The 16,871-nt window shown below is 43.0% G+C and overlaps 1 pseudogene; it reads left to right on the plus strand.

Moving 5' to 3' along the window:
- Positions 1-16,871, plus strand: part of LOC134466133 (NACHT, LRR and PYD domains-containing protein 12-like) — a 53,148-nt pseudogene that overhangs the window by 16,298 nt on the left and 19,979 nt on the right.

Raw genomic sequence — 16,871 nt, forward strand, 5'->3', positions numbered from 1 at the left:
TTTCGCTGGGTGATCAAGAAGGGCCGTGTGGTTGAAAACGAGGCATTTTTGAACTATGTAAGTGAAAACACGATTTATTAGGAAACTTGTTTGTGGCTGTGGTGATCACACGCATTCACTGCTACGACGGCTTGGAGTTGCCGCTTCTCAAGACAGCTGTGACGTTACACAGAAGTGTGTGGGGATTGGTTGTTTGCCATCCAATTGCGTGGCGTTGAGTGCTGAAGCAACCGTTTATCCCGCCCACACTGCTGCCCAGCTCACCTAGACCCTGGTACAGCTTTTTGCTGTACGGGTCTGGCTCGCTAGGCTAGGCATCTTTGCTTGTCTATAACTTTTCGCCATTCCCCCCTTCATTTCCACCATTCATAACCATATCTGCATCAACAATGATCTGATTTTCCGATCCATGCGCCGTTTACCTGACAATGTAATTTGCGATTGAGTACTCGCCAGTGAGCCATGTTACGTTATAACCTGTGTAGTTGCCTTGGTCAGCACGCGACAACTTCACGTTGTCAGCACAAACATGTCAATTATTGTTTTCAAAGTTGTAATTGGCAGTCAGTCGATTAGTTTGATAGTCGCTGAAACACCAAACGGCGACAGATGTGGTTAAAACTTGAGAGAGAGATTCAGAACGTAGTGGTGGAGCACTGCAACTGTGGACGGTGACAGAGAGGGGAGGGGCTCTCCTCACGAGGCTGCTCATTTAAAGCGACAGGTTGTTTTTTTCTCATATGTGGAAGACTATTTGATGTAATGTTTCAGTTTCAATTCAATCTTAAATAGTTTAGTTATTCTATGCAATAACTTATACATTGATTAATACTGTAGACTGTATTACCAACACTAGTCTGAAAGATAATAATAATAATAATAATACTAATAATAATAATAATAATAGCCTAATAATAGACATGTGTAAATTAAGATTGATTGGTTTATGGGCATAAATGGTATTCAATAAGGATAATTAATAGGCTATTAAANAAATAGGAAATCATTTTTGTGATCGGCAATGATCGGTAATCGGCAGATAAAGCTTGCAGCGGCGCCTCCCCATGCTGGCTCTCTGGTCCTTGGTCTGCCCGCTGCTGCAGGGAACAGGCAGGTGCTGGCGGGTGGGTGGAGGTGGGGGATTGGGCTGGCCTGTTTTCAAGGTGACCCCAAGGAGGTGTGCCGCCAGTTCCTCCTGAAACTGCTGCCTAGTCAGCAGCCTCGCCTGCATGTTGTTGGACTGGCTCTTGTGTAGGATGTAGGAGTTGGTGACGGCAACGTCGAGCAGATGCTGGAAGACCGTCATGGGCCATCTTCGGGTCTTACGATGGACGGAGTTGGTCCCGATCATCTGGTCCGACGTGTCGACTCCTCCCATATACTTGTTGTACTCCCCAACTGCGGTCGGGCGGGGAATGGTGATGCGATGATGCTCATCACCTATAGTTGGTTTGTAAGTTAGTGTGTTACTAAGTTAGTTAGTTAGTTGGTAAATAAGTAGGAATGCAGGCTTCAGGTGCAGTAAGTATTGAACTTCATAATGGATATTGTATTTAGCCAAGTGTTCAGGCAAATACTGTTTTTAGGTAAATGTGCAGGTTAGTATTGTTTTTGAGCAAATATTCAATCAAGTACATGTTAGTGTAAAGGTTAGTGTGGTATTTAGGTTAGTATGCATTAGTAAACAGCCATAGCAAGACAAATACCTGTTTTCTGCCAGCGCTGCACAGTTTCCCCATTGTAGACTGGGTGGATGGTGGAGCAAAGGGAGACCTCTCTTGTGTCCATCCACTTCACAAAGAGGAGACCCCCGTCCCTGAGCCACCTGATGCTGCCTCTTGGGGACCGGTTCGTCAGTGCATTCTCCTGCGTGGTGGGGACACCTACTCTTCCCTGCCTGTATTATAAAAAGAAGAAGAAGAAGAACATAGTCATTGTATAGCCCTAGCATACACTGAAGCAAAATATATGATAGACTTCACTAGAATCATTGATCAGCTGTACATTACCTGTAAGTTCCACACAGGTACAGCAGGGGGCTTGTGCAAAAATTGTCTGTATAGACAATGTATCCACTTCCCAAGTAGTTTTTGTCCACCAACATGTTGACAGCGTCAAAAGACAGCCCCTTTCCCGTCGCCATCCTACTCTTGCCCGAATACAACATAAAGTCCACAGTGTAACCATTGGTGTCGGCTAGAACGAAGAACTTTAGACCCCATTTAGTTGGCTTGTTCTTCATATATTGTTTCAAATTAATTCTTGCCTTGGTCGCCACCATCCTTTCGTCCACCGCAATGTGCTGCCTCGGGTGATAGATGGCTTTACATTGGGTCTTGACCAAGTCCATCAGGGGTCTAACCTTATGTAGATGGTCGTACTGCTCCGTCTCCCTCTTCCTCTCCTCTTCAGCTGCTTTTTCAGGGTCACTCATGTGGATGTTGGAAAAAAACGGTGGCGGGCCATGACGTTGGCCGGGAAGGGGACACGAAAAATGGTTGCCTGGCGCCAGTAGTCACTAATTTTGGGGAGCTCCAACACTGACATGTAAACCAGCAGGCCAAGGAAGTGCTTCATTTCCGCTGGATGGATCTTATTCCAGACAAACTTCTTCCCGGCCTGCTGGTTTTGCTCTGCGTTTTTGTTGGTGTATTCGCAGAGGAGCCTCAGGACTGGCAAATCATAAAAAAAAGAAAAAAAATCACCCGGAGAGGGGATCCCCAGGTGTATTGGAGGCTGGACACCTGGAGTGCGCCTTGGGTTGAATCGGAGTGGGGGAGGGACACCGTCATCAGACTCGTCCACTTTCCTCCATCTTTGGAGTGGCGAGCGGCTCCGATCTCTTCCTCTAAGTCAGTGATACTCACTGTTTTTTCCTCAAGAGCCATATTAGGAGAAAAAAATCAGGAGGAGAGCCGCATGGAGTGCAACCACCATACCCCACCCCCCTTCAGGGCCTTTCTCTTTTTTTTTGACATCACGATAGTGTTGGCCTCATTATACATGGTTGTAGTATTATTTATGCAAATGATTATTATTAGTAGTAGTATTAATTATTAAATTATTAGTAGGCCTATGATTAAATTATTGAATTATTAATTAATTACCCTATGTCAGCAATTGCTGTTAGGCCTCCTAGCTCACTTTTCACTTTTAAGCACTAAAAGACACCTCTACTGAAGGGCACTTTTACATCAAAGAGCAATAGGGCAGTTCAGTTTAACCTGGCGCTGACAGATGGCCAATACATGCCACCTGAGTCAAAACCAACACAAAAACAGAGGGACGAGTCCAGTTTTTGTTGTTTCTCTCTCTCTCTCTGGTGCTGTCAGCCAGCATATTTTTGATGGCTGATGGATAGACCTCCGGATCGTCATTCACAATGTAACGAGGACGGAATTAACAGATTGGCTCAAGAGTTATTGAGCTTGTGAAGGATGGTTGCCTGATGGTCTTGTTAACTTATTATTTATATTTATTTATTATTTATAAAAATGCGACGTCGCCGACAGCACTGAGTTATATCAGTCAGCTGTCAATCAATGCCGTGCGGAGAGAGAGAGAGAGAAAGCGAGATAGAGAGAAAGTTTAAGTTTCCAACTTGCAGCATTCCAACGTGAGCATTCCAACTCCACGTGCTTTATTCGCGCTCTGCTTGCCTTCATTGCCCGTTTGACAGCGCCAGGTTAAACTGAAAATGAACAGCGATTTGGGAGATGGTCACCAAGCAATCTGCGCGAGAGAGTTACACCAGGCGCGAAAATGAACAGCGATTTGCGATGTGGTCACCAACAATGCAATCTGCGCGAGAGAGTTACACCAGGCGCGTGCACGCATCATTCACAATGTATGATGGAATTACTCGTTTGATGTGGACAAGATAATTTATTGGTCTCCTGCTGATAGACGACCCCCAGTCATTTAGAATGTAAAGCCGTCTATTTTTAAAACAATGCAAAACTAAGCCACCAATGAAAATGTGAACAAAAGTCCATAAAAATGACAGCCAGTGCATTTTCAAATAAGATCTGTGATTGATTTTCGCTGGTCACTTCGGAGGGGAAATCTGGCTTGCTGCGTGCGCCCGAGTCAAATTTGTCAGTAGGCTAAATAAACAACGACGCATGGGGTGCCGGGTCAGGCAGGTGGAAAAAAAAGAGATCTTGATGTAGACGTGTCCATAGCCTCTCCTACTTGGCGTGATGCAGATGACTGTGATGCGTGTTCATTGTATATGTAGCCTATGTAGGCATGGCAGATTTTAAATGCAGGTCTGTTGATTATGTTGGGCTATAATAGTTTTTCTATAACCTTGCGAGGCGAGCCTTCAAGTCAGGCCTTGCAAGCCGCCTGGGGCTTGCGAGCCGCGCATTGAGTAACAGGGCTCTACGTCCTCCATCTTCACCCTCTTCTTCACCTCTCCCTCTTCGTCCTCCATCCTCACCTCCATCTTCACCTCTCCCTCTTCCTCTTCGTCCTCCATCCTCACCTCCATCTTCACCTCTCCCTCTGCGTCCTCCATCTTCACCTCTCCCTCTTCCTCTTCGTCCTCCATCCTCACCTCCATCTTCACCTCTCCCTCGGCGCCCTCCATCTTCACCTCTCCCTCTCGCTCTCCCTCTCTCCTGACCTCTTCCTCTTCGTCCTCCATCTTCACCTCCACCACCATACCCATGACACAGGACACTTGAATAAAAAGAACATTTATGTTTGTCAGTTCATGGCACTGTCAAAAAATATACATACTCAAACAATAATGTGATAATATTTTATATATGCTAAATATATATATTTATATAGTTTATATTATATTTATTTGATATTATATTGAAAACATACAGTCTCTACACACACATAGCCTATAGTTACAAGCTTACTGGTTCTATTCATTTCAGTCTTATCATAGTGAAAGTTGATACAGTAACTTTTGTCAGTAAGCTACTGTTGTACTGACAGAAGACTGTACTGACAGTACTGTGGTAAAATGGGCAATTTTACTTTTGGATGATGTACTATTCACAGCTGTGGAGTACCAGTACGATGTACAGTACAGTATTATGCTATGTGAAAGGTCCAAAATAAATCGACCTGAACATACAAACAAATCTGTGTGGTGACGCTACACAAGTTGCCAAACGCAGCACAAACTCTTGCCATGTTTACCTCCGTGACACACATTGTAGGATACGATGTAGTCTATATTTGGCAGACCTGTGTTTTTGACCGTTGCCCAGTACTGTTATAAGATGTGCCATAATCTTGTGTGGCTACCCAAAACACACATAAATTACAGAATAAGATTGATGGGCTACACGAAAGTTACTGAGGGAAGCCGCGGGAAACTTTTGACTTTTTGTCGAACGCAGTGATAGCTAACGTCTTGTTTTGTTTGCCTAGGTCTCCGTGTGTGCTTCTGTACATTTTACGGCCGGATATAGAGTTCAAATATGTTCACAAAGTACAACACAGTATACGGAGTACTAAACGCACTGCTCTAAAACACTTGGTGACTATTACAAGCGCTGATTGACACATTCAATATCGTTTACAACAGTGTTGTCTAAAAGCTAGCAAGCGAGATCTTCACAGGTCTGTGCTTCATTCATTCAGAAATATTTTGACATTTGACTCGGTAGGCGTTACCTCTCTTCGTCAGATGACAAATGCTCCTCCTCTAGGTCTTCAAAAGCATCTCGAAACCTCAGGGGGGTCCTCCTTTCCCTTGTCGGGCGAAATGAAGCCATTTTTCGTCAAGCTAGAATAAGATAGAATGTTCCTAATCCACACAACTTTCGCTAGTCTCCTCAGAATTCTCAAACAAACAAACTCCTATTTACGCACTTTACTGAGATGCCTCAGAGGGGATTTACCGTAATTACACCATATTGGCTGTAAAGCGCAATGTCTCTGCTTTCAGAAACAGTTTAAATTTTTCTGATTGACCGAATATTTTTGTAATTACGGTAATCTGAACAGCGCTTGCGCAGATGCATCGGCCCCGATGCATTCGGTGTAAAAGGGTTAATGGTCCATTAACGGATAAGATGTTGGAGGCCAGCACTTTCAAGATGGCTGAACTCAAGATGGCAACATTTTGTTTGGCCAATAACTTCTGTCTGGGTGGATGGATTTGTCACAGATTCGGTGTGTTTATGCCTTAGGGTAGGTCCATGGGCTGATTGGATTTTGGAGGCCAACACTTTCAAGATGGCAGAATTTTTTTTTTTGCTCATAACTTCTGACCAGTTGGATGGATTTGTCCCAGATTTGGTGTGTTAAAGGTGTAATCCAGTGTAGAATAGCTTAAATGGTGTTAAAACATCATGCTGATGGCTAAGTCTGAGCACATACCTGAACTCAATTTGTGCCTTGCATTGAGAAATCCACACACACACACACACACACACACACACACACACACACACACACACACACACACACACACACACACACACACACACACACACACACACACACACACACACAATAATGTTGTCCTGTCTCCCCATTTTGTAGGTTGTTGTCTGATGAAGCAGAGAGAGCCTGTGAGTATCTGACTTCAGTTATGGGAAGAAACCCCTTACTCCTGACAGAGCTGGACCTAAGTGGCAAGATACCAGGAGACTCAGGAGTGAAGCAGCTCTGTGCTCTGCTGAAGGATTTACATTGCAGACTCAAGAAACTCAAGTTGGTGGTTTAATGTGTTTTGACTTTAAGACATGATAATGGACAGTGAAGTAGGATTGTGTTAAATTATAGCAAATGTCACTAGTTATTATCTGCCTTTATATCATATTCCCTAGTTAGTCAAGTCAGGTCAAATCAGCTTTTTGTCACTTTCCTCATATGCACAAGTAAGGACATAGTAGTTGTTGTACAGCTTGCTTCGGTCCAATGATAAGTTAAGCTTATCATATACATGAATATCTGCCTTCGCAACGAAAATTTATTTTCTGATTGATGGGGTGACCATTAATTCTGATTAACCGGTGAAGCGTAATGCGTGAGTGTTAGTTAGGCGCGCGTAGGATCTTTGTTTGGAATGCTGACAGTATCTAAGGGATTACGCTGTAGGAACCATGCACATGATCTATGGAAAATTAAATAATCACAACGTCGGCATTCCAAACAAAGATTCTAGACACAGCTAAGTTTCACGCTCGCTTAGCTGCATGTCTATCTTGCTCACAAGATTCTGGAGCAGTTGGCATGGTTCCTGCAACTTTACAGACAGTAGCTCGTTGAGTGTCATGGACTTGAAAACGAGTCTTTTCAGAATGCATGGCACAGTGCCAAAGACTTGATATCAAGTCAATTGCGTTTTTCTATGGGGGGTGGGGCCTAAGACGTTGAACTGGTATGTTTGTTGCTCACATGGACAAAGAACTCATTTTTTTATGGCTCTTGAAAAATCACTCAAACGTTGAAAAAAGCCTGGCAATCCCCCGGTCTGAATTTGAAAATGGCTGGCACTCAATGAGTTAATAGGTTAAAAGTATCCTACCCTAACAGCAGATAAGCAGAATAACGGCGTATGCAACTCTGTCTCCATGCGTAAGTCGCCAGAGTTCTGAGCTGCCACCTCGCCATTCACTTTGTGGAACCAGTCACCTCATCAGCCGTTATCTATAGACGACTTTGACAGCATAACCATCACACACACACAAAAAAACCCCAAGAGAAATGCTAAATTTGTGCACTGAGATATGCCAAATGTATCAGGTAAGTATAATATTAAACCGCAATAACCTCTTCTCTCTCCAGCTTGTCTGGCTGTGGTATAACAGGAGAAGGATATGCTACTCTGGCCTCAGCTCTCAAATCAAACCCCTCACACCTGGAGGAGCTGGACCTGAGAGGAAATGATCCTGGAGATTTTGGGGTGGAGCTCCTCACTTCAGCACTGACCAATCAGAAATGCAAACTCAGGTGAGAGTGAAGTTGGCTAGAGTCAGTAGGCCTATGGGGCACCTAAGTCACGCCTTTCTACTTTCGAGCTGTGGGGCTGAAGCTGTCAAAATTTTGAATGGTCCTGAATGTAGCGAGTCAAGCTAAATCCTCATCCCGTTTGGCATGTGCTCTGTATTTCACGTGTGATGGTAGTGTATTTTTAAGGTTTGGATTTCCGTCGTAAGACCACTAATTTTCGGCACGCAAGAAAGGTTATTTTAGCTTTTGCACAAAACTGTGTTAGAGACTACAACGTGCGCCTCGCAAATTTGACTTGAACCGAGGCACAGCCAACCCTACTGCTGCTCCGCGGCTTAAGTGGCTGCACGTCGGACATGCGACTTCTGTTGTGTAGTCCAAATAATTACATATTTTTGCACGCACACAACTCAAAAATCACTTGCCAAGTGAAGTCAACAAGCACACCATTTGTCATCATTAATTCTGAGGTACAGCATATGTGTGATCGACGGGGGGAATGCGAGGTGGATTGGAAAATAGCTTTGATCAATCCATACAACGCAGTCAAAAGTTTTGGCTTTCCCAGCCCCGACGAGCCGCCCGGAAGGGGTGGAGACTTAGGTGCCCCATTCTTTTTTCTGCAACTACTACATCCTCATGCAGCCAGCAATTAATTCTGGATGAAAATGTTGCATGATGGTTAGATTTCCTGTCCAACTTACCAAATTTCAGTCATTTCCGAGGTCACACGTCTGCATACCGCCTCTGCATACAGAGGTCGAGGCCAACAGTTCACTTGTGTGTGTGTGTGTGTGTGTGTGTGTGTGTGTGTAGGCGAGTTGTCCCACAGCCCAAAACAAGATTACACTGCTCCCTTCTTCAAAGGAAATGGATGCTGTATTTGATTGTATAATACTGTAGTGCAGACTGTAGCCACTGATGACACATGGAGGGAGCAGGCAATACCATAACGTTGCTGGTCACACAAACATTGTGAAATGCTTGTTTTCTGTTTAAATGTGGCTCATACATAAATTATCTCTCCCTGTCGTATAGGTTATTGTCTGGTGAAGCAGAGAGAGCCTGTGAGTATCTGTCTTTAGTTGTAAGGGATAACCCCTTACTCCTGACCGAGCTGGACCTGAGTGGCAAGATACCAGGAGACTCAGAAGTGAAGCGGTTCTGTGCTCTTTTGGAGGATTCACATTGCAGACTCAAGAAACTCAAGTTGGTGGTTTAATGTGTTTAGTGTTTATCACCTCCACCAAGGAGCTTATGTGATCGCCCGGGTTTGTGTGTGTGTTAGTGTTGTGTGTGTGTGTGTGAGATCATTTCTTTGTCCGTTCCCTGCAGGTTGTTTGTTCGCTGCTATTTCACAGCCTGCTAAAAGGTGCACGCGGTGAGCACTGAGCACCGGAAAATTGGCCTATGTCAGTGCTTACTTATTTACTTGCTGCCCATTTTGCCTCCGGGCAAGTAGGGCGGCAACAAAGGTTCTCCACTCTGGCCTGTTCTGTGTTTTTTTCTGGATACATGTGAGGCTCCTAGATTTAATTTCTTCCTCAACTGTGCGCCTCCAGGTGTTCTTAGGTCTTTCCTCTCCTTCTACTTCCTTCAGGTGTCCATCGTAGGGCTACTCTTGGGATGCTGTCTTGCTCTCTCCTCAAAACATGTCCTATCCAGTTCCAGCGACGCTTTACTACTATGGTCTCCAAGCTGTCTTGTTGGCACCTATTAAGTAGCTCTTTATTGGATATCTTATTGGGCCAGAAAATCCGACATATTCTTCTCAGGCTTCTTGTGTGGAACACTGACAGTTTGTGCAAGTCACTGTGCACTATGTCAGGGACTGTCTCCTTTGTAGTCAACTCTCCACCAAGTATATTTCACCTAAAAAAAAGTTGACCATCAACAGGCAGCCTAAGATACATCCTGTCAAATTAATAACCGCTGCCAAAAATATGGAATTTGTGATTGTGTAATTTCACAATGTTGTTGGGAGAGGGACAGTGACCCACCCCCGCAGATCTTTTAGGTTCACAATGCTGTCGAATTAATTACCATTGCCAAAATATGCAATTTGTGACTCTGTAAGTTCACAACGCTGGTCAAATTCATCACATCCCCTTCACTACATTTAACCCTCTGAGGTCTAAGGCTTTTCAGAGGCTTTTAGGCTGCTTGCACCACCCTAACATTTTCAAGTATTTTCATTTCATATATATATATATATCTGGGACCTGGAAGGTCTGAGGTTTCTAATGGTGTGACTTATATGTTTCAATGACAAAAACTCACAGAGTTACAGATTTGTTTTTAGAGACACATTGCCCTCTGAAGGGCACTCGGATCTCAGAGGGTTAAAGGTAACCCCAAGTTGTTTGCGAGATGGACAGTGACCAGACAGCATGCATAATTATACTCATGGACTGTTTAACAACGGCGAACAGTGATTAACAATTGTGAATAGTGATATTCAATGAGGAATATGGGGAAGGAAATACCTCCTCTGCCAACAGCGTCAAGACCAACCACTATATCCTCTCATTGGGATTAGGGATACAAACGATTAATCGATTAATCGACTTTAATCGATCAATGTGTTAATTGATTAAAAAACATTAATCGACAATTCAACCTGTAAGAGACCCAGGTGAAATGGGCATGTGAAGAGAGTGTGTGAAGAGGGGTGTGAATAGTGGGAATATTTAAAACAATTTTGGATTAAAGAATTGAAATAGAAGTGAATTTAAATGTAGTATTTTATCAAAAAAAATGTATTAAATGTTTTAGATGTAATAGTTTTTTTTTTCGAGAAACATTGAGATCTCGGGGGGGGGGGGGGGGGGGGGGGGGGGGGGGGGGGGGGGAAGGATTATCAATTAATCGTAAGTCGATCGATAAGGCTATCAACTAATGATTAATGAATTAATCGATAATTTGCATCCCTAATTGGGATTGTTGGTTATTAGTTAGCACAATTGGCTACGTTCATCATATATTTGTGAGTATGGCAAGCCTAACAAGCTAAGGTGTTACTCATTGGGTTTTGACAAAATTAATTTCAGTTTGGACCAAATGTTAGTGTGCTAGCTAGCAAATTATGCTAACATTATGTCAAAGTTTGAGATTTCTGTCTAACCCAATACAATTAGGGTGGCCATCGGTCCCTTTTTACGACCTGTTTACGACGTCGGTGTGTCCCTCTGTTTGTCTTTCCTTCCGTCCTCGCCTTGTGCTTATGGCCTCGAGATGACACAAACTACACTAACCGTTGGTCGTGTTTCCGATATCTGCAGCCGCCATTTTATTCCAGACTTTGAACAGGAGCCTAATGTTGGAGAAATATGCTATTTGTGTTGTTACGGTCCTCTATGTGAAGCACATTACTTGACTTTATGAACGTTAAATTATGTTGCTATTGTCTACTACAGTCTGTCTCCTATTTTTTCCCTGAACTGGAAACGCATAGTGCAAGTAAGTTTGTCCACTAAATGCATTCCCGCCGAGGGCCCTCAAAACTTTGCAACCAGGGAAAAGAACGACTTTTTCTGCACGGGCGCTCTATCTGTTTTCTGAGCTTGTGTTGTTGCTATAGTTACCCAAGCGTCTGCAGGAAAGATTGCTGACAGAAGCAGGTCGCCTCTTGTTTTAAAACACAGCTGATATAAACACACTCCTGACCTTAACTTTGAGTAAACTAAAGCAAATAAATTGTATACACATGCATGACTATTCAATAAATGTAAAAAAAAAAATCCATAAAATGATGCACTACAACGGAAGGATTCTCTTTTGTTACCTCTACCGTCTCTGACTGAAACTGTTCTTAGCAACTGAGTTAGTCTCAGTCTGAAGGCAGTGCTGCATCTGATTCCAGTCTACTGTTTAGAATTCAGACTTGATTGTTTTCTTTACGGAGGCGGGGAGTCAGCGAGTTGAAGCCATGGGTACGGCGCGAGGACGGTAGGTTGGATATCTGAGGGGCCGAAGTCCGGACAGATGATCACCGTAAATACAATGTCTCTGGTAAAGTTTTACCTGAGCAAAATAGTGTTCTTTCTAACACCCAGCCAGACATCAGAGTTGATAGTAGATCAATGATTGGTACATAACCATGTAGGTCATCGCAATAACTGACATTTAATATTAATTTTACAATAATTGAAACTTCACAATCCTCGCAGACTGTATTGACAACATTGACTGATACTTGCACGGACTGGCCCTGCCCTCTGTTGGTGGTGGATAGAAACATATGCACAATTACATTGGTGTACTGTTAATAACTCAATTTAAATACCATTATATGTTTCGATAGTGGAGGACAGATTATGGGATTATCATCATGTTAATTAATTGGTTAATAGATCACTTTTAGCCCAATTGCAGCTTATCAACATTCTTGTCCCTAACTGAATTTTACTAAAATGCATCTTTTCACTGAATGATGAAAGGCAGAAGAACCTTAATCCCTTCAAAACTGTACTCTTATTATTACAGTTTGCAAATGACTGAACTGCCATGAATGTGTCATTTTAACATTTTGAAAGCAGGAGTATGTTGATATAGGCCATATAATCGCAATCATATTCTGACCTGCCTTTGGCGGAGGTGTGGTCTCAGAGCAATTTTCTAGTTTATGATGTGTTACAAGCAGTGGTAAGAGTACTTGGCATAGGCCTACTGTACAGTAAGGACATATTTGGCATGGCAGCTAGCCTTTGTCTTAAGCTAATATAAGCAGAAGGCAGAGAGCAGAGATTTAAGCAGGGTGATATCATCTTAAAAAGATTAAAACTAGTGAAATGGAAGGGGAGGAGGTGGAATCATTTGAAAGGTTTGCATGCATGACACGTGGAAGAGCAAGAGGGAATGAGAAGGACATTCCTTTTTATGTTTCCCTGAAATATCTGTTTCTTCAACTTCACAGTCCTGTACAGAGGACGTTGTGTGTGTGTGTGTGTGTGTGTGTGTGTGTGTGTGTGTGTGTGTGTGTGTGTGTGTGGCAAATATGTACTCTGAGACATGGCAAATGTTTCAAGTAAGAATAATATTAAACAGCAACATCCTCTTCTGTCTCCAGCTTGTCTGGCTGTGGTGTAACAGGAGAAGGATATGCTGCTCTAGCCTCAGCTCTCAAATCAAACCCCTCACACCTGGAGGAGCTGGACCTGAGAGGAAATGATCCTGGAGATTTTGGTGTGGAGCTCCTCACTTCAGCACTGGCCAATCAGAAATGCAAACTCAGGTGAGAGCGAAGTTGGCTTGAGAAGTCAGTGTGAGGTGACAATGGTTGCAAAACAGTGAATGGGTAGAGAACTGTGAACCATGAAGTTGTATGTCAAAAACAATGTTCAGTGCTTGTTTTCTATTGAAATATGGCTCCTTCATAAATTATGTTGTTGTCTCTCCCCTCTTTATAGGTTGTTGTCTGATGAAGCAGAGAAAGCCTGTGATTATCTGTCTTCAGTTGTAAGGGGAAACCCCTTACTCCTGACAGAACTGGACCTGAGTGGCAAGATACCAGGAGACTCAGGAGTGAAGAGGTTCTGTGCTCTGCTAGAGGATTCACATTGCAGACTAAAGAAACTCAAGTTGGTGGTTTAATGTGTTTTGTGTTTAAGATACGATAAAGGGCAGTAAAGTATATTTGTGTTAAGTTATAGCAGATGTGACTTGTTATAATCTGCCTTTATATTATATTCACTAGTTAGCATGTAAGAGTGCTTGGCATACAGTAAGGACATATTTGTTGTACAGCTTGCTTCAGTCCAATGAGTTAAGCATATCATATACATGACTAGAGGACTTGGGCAGCATAATTATCACACATACACACACCCCTTACAAACATTGGTTTTACTGTAGTACATGGTTTGTCCAAGTACTCTGAACAGACCATAGTATTGGCTTATCCATGTTTTTTTGTGAGTAACCATGAAAATCGTGATTCTTGACTAATATAACCATGGATCATGGTTTTCATGATTTTTTCAGCATGGTTTGTGTCTATGGTTTAACCATAGTTACAAACGTGCTTAAAAAAACATGGTTAATTGTGGCTTTCATGGTCACCAAAAAAAAAACATGAAAATGGCAGCCGTGGTGTAACCTTTGGGGAGTTGGACTGAAGATCACAGAGTTGCAGGTTTGAATCCCACCATTACCTCTCCCTACACCTCCATCCATGACTGAAGTGCCCTTGAGCAAGGCACGTTGGATAAAAAAAAAAAACAGCAGCTAAGTGTACTTTAATGAATAATCATAAACCGTGGTAAAACCATGGTTAGTTTTCAGAGTAAAACCATGGTTAATATTTATAGTGAAACCATAGTCAAACAAAAAAAAACGTGCCAAACCATACTCCAAAAAATGGTTTACCATGGCCGATTTTCGCAAGACACACACACACACACACACACACACACACACACACACACACACACACACACACACACACACACACACACACACACACACACAGAAGAAAGGCTAAATGTGTGTGTGCACTGAGATGTGCCAAATGTATCAAGAAAGTATAATATTAAACCACAATAACCTCTTATCTCTCCAGCTTGTCTGGCTGTGGTATTACAGGAGAAGGTTATGCAACTCTGGCCTCAGCTCTCAAATCAAACCCCTCACACCTGGAGGAGCTGGACTTGAGAGGAAATGATCCTGGAGATTTTGGTGTGGAGCTCCTCACTTCAGCAATGACCAATCAGAAATGCAAACTCAGGTGAGAGCGAAGTTAACTTAAAAAGTTGATGATGTGATGTGGGAATAGCATAGCAAACAGACCATAGAAAATGATGCTGTATTTGTTTGTTTAATACTGAAGCGCACACTGTAGCCACTTGGAAGACACAAGGAGGTAGCAGGTAATACCATGACGGTTGTCGCACAAACAGTGTTCAATGCTTGTTTTCTATTAAACCCATTTAAGACGGGTGCTGCGTATACGTTGTTTGACCTTTGGCCTCTGGAGCAAAATATACACTGCATTCAGAGATTTAAAGATGTCCTCTCATCGTTATTTCATTAATACTGCTGTGTTCCCCATTGTTATTGAATGTGTTATGCGTTGGTCCTGTTTACAAAAACGTTCTGGTTGCTTTGTTTCAAGCCGTTTCTGCAATCTAGCAAGGTGGCTTGTCGACAAACGAGAGGGTGTTCCGGGTTTCTTGTGATTATCGGTCTCTGATTGGCTCCCTCCTCCTGCTCTGCAGAGAGATTGTAATGGGTTAGACTCGCCACTTCCCTGGGTGGTACTGCACTATAGGGGCACCAACGGAGGCGTGCAGACTCTACTCAGGGTAGGGATGGCACAAACCGCACCGAAAACCGAAACCGTACAATTCACACGCATACCGAACCGAACCGTGCAATCCATCACAAACCGCAATTCATGTGCTGCCCAGAAAAATATGTAAAACAGAGATACTAGGAGTATCTTATTCAGTCTCTCTGATTAAAACATTAGCCATTTTCACATTATAAGCCATATATACAAACCATATGTAGGACATTTAGTGATAAGTCCGATTCTATTAGCCAGTGCACCATTTATCATGAACTAAAAAAAAAGAACCGCAGAGAACCGAAAACCGTGACCTTGACACCGCGATATGAACCGAACCGTGAATTTTGTGAACCGTACCACCCCTAATTCATGGCTGTGCTCTTTCGACCAGCGACCCCTAGGCAAACTGCAGGCATGGAACGACCGGAGTGGAGAGGCTGTGTAAACTGGCTTTGTGCTCTGTGTGTATCTAAGAGCAACCAGCTAATAGCTAAGCTAAGATAGGTTTCGGGCCAACAGGCGTTGCTTCTTTCGAAAACAAGCAGAAAAAAATTACTCAACATGTTTTTAGAAAAATGGGTCGACATAAACCTTTGTGGGCAACACCTTCTTTCGATGTGACGCAACACAGAAAGGCTTTCGTGATTCGCTCGTTTCTCTGCATTGTTTATGTCAATTGGGAAACACCGGGAAACACAGCCAGGCGAGGTGACGCACCGCTATGAAGCCTTGCATGTGAGTTTAACTTGGGGTGACCGTCCGATTTTCAGAAGGAGCGAGTAAAACTGTTTTATCGGAAGTTGGCCTTTAAAGTTTTTTTAAAATTAAAAATGTGGGTATGTTAGAGCTGTATGAACCCATTCTAATGCAAGATGAGGGTCCTAGCTTTTAAATGCAACTTATTTCATGTATTAGAGTAGAGTAGAGTAGAGTAACTTTATTGATCCCCAGGGGGAAATTCAGGTATCCAGTAGCTTACATAAATACACAAATACACAAAAGCCCACATGGACATTTCAAGACAAAAATAAACACAGGAATAGTCATCAGGGTGGGGAAAATAAAATAAAATAATAGAGATAAATGTAGAAAAAGGTAATTGTGCAAAAAGACATTCTGTGAGTTGGGATAGACCAAAGCAGAAAAAACATACTCTGTCAGTTAAGGTAGACAACAAGTGTTGATGTAGAGTATAGTATGTAGAAGTAGGCAGTGTACAGAGTATGATAGGGGTTGAACATTCTTACAATGTCACAGTAAAGTACAGGTAAGTGTTTTAGGCAAGCACACACACACACCACACACACACACACACACACACACACACACACACACACACACACACACACACACACACACACACACACACACACACACACACACACACACACAAAGAGGTTCCCCAGTAACTGGGCCAGCTCCGACAGATCACAGTCTTTGCTTGTGGTAAGCAGGAAAAACAAGTATGTCCAGTGGTCAAGGGTCAAAAGTTCCTTAGTGCAGTTATTGGACAGCACACGCACACGCACACGCTCACACACACACACACACACACACACACACACACACACACACACACACACACACACACACACACACACACACACACACACACACACACACACACACACACACACACACACACACACACACC

This window comes from Engraulis encrasicolus, chromosome 16, assembly GCF_034702125.1.
Source record: "Engraulis encrasicolus isolate BLACKSEA-1 chromosome 16, IST_EnEncr_1.0, whole genome shotgun sequence".
Lineage (NCBI taxonomy): Eukaryota > Metazoa > Chordata > Actinopteri > Clupeiformes > Engraulidae > Engraulis > Engraulis encrasicolus.